Raw genomic sequence first — 1,332 nt, forward strand, 5'->3', positions numbered from 1 at the left:
ACGTTGGGGTAACTGCTTCCATGTTCCCAATTAAATTGTTCATTCTGCCACTTTAGGACTAAGTCATTTGCTGTGTCGTTCATCTATCACCATTGCCTGCGAAAACGAGGGTGCGAGTTTGTTGCGCCGTGTGTTATGTTGAGTGAACATGTTGGGAATGGGTGATTGACTTTGTAAGATTCAGGGTCTGATCGCTGGTTCGTTATCGAATCGATATCTTTTTTAACTTGCAAAGGGAATTGTTGAAGTAGAGTTTACCATGTACTTTTGATGATGGTACAATCTGAAAGTAAAAAACCAGGTAAGTACAATATTTCAACTTATTACAAATGAAACATTTTATTTTTCTCAGAGTTTATTCTGCCTTTTTAATGATTAATGATAGAACTCTTGACAGAAAAATACCAGTAGGTATAAATTACTTGTATAAAATATTTCTCTTTCTTTCTTTCTTAGGCAAATATGGAAGTCTACTAGTATTAAAATTGCTACATGGCCCTATAACGTGAAGTAAAAACGAGAGAGAGAGAGAGAGAGAGAGAGAGAGAGAGAGAGAGAGAGAGAGAGAGAGAGAGAGAGAGAGAGAGAGAGAGTTTTTATGCACCTGTAAAATGTATGCTTATTTTTATGTATTTTTTGTATTTTTATACTGTAAGTACATCATTTATCTTTTTTCTTTTTTATAGAGAGAGAGAGAGAGAGAGAGAGAGAGAGAGAGAGAGAGAGAAAACACTTGACTGGATGCCACTTATTTTACGGAAAACTTTGTTCCTTTAATTACAATTTTTGCATTGCAAACACTACGTGATTTATATGGGTATAATATGGATTTATAACGATGACTTTATCGCAATTTTGCTGGGGGAATGATTTTTTTGAGGGAAATTGCAAAATTTTCACGTGTCTCTTAATTTCTACTCACTATTTCACCTACATAAGTTATTTTGGGAGGTGGGGGATTTGTAAGCCATTGTATAGAGCGATCATTCTGCTGCAAAATGAAACAAAATTGAGCAGTCTTCCTTGAAAACTGTCATAGTTACGCGTCTTTGGCCAAAAAAAAAGGCTATAAAGATTTTTTGCGCGCGTCGCCTGGTGACTGACACTTTTCTTACGGAAAATGCGACGCTAGTTTGTCATTCATTTTTCATATTTTCCTTGTTATAATTACAGCTTATTGCATTGTATTAACTAGGTAATTTACCTGTGGGTGCTATGGACAAAAAACGTAGACTGTATCGCATTCGTTTTTTGGGGGGAAAAGTGCAAAATTGTATTGTATCTCGTAATTATTACTTATTTCACCTACATAATAGTTATTCTGGGTGGCTT

This window comes from Macrobrachium rosenbergii, chromosome 7 (genome assembly GCF_040412425.1).
Source record: "Macrobrachium rosenbergii isolate ZJJX-2024 chromosome 7, ASM4041242v1, whole genome shotgun sequence".
Taxonomy (NCBI): Eukaryota; Metazoa; Arthropoda; class Malacostraca; order Decapoda; family Palaemonidae; genus Macrobrachium; species Macrobrachium rosenbergii.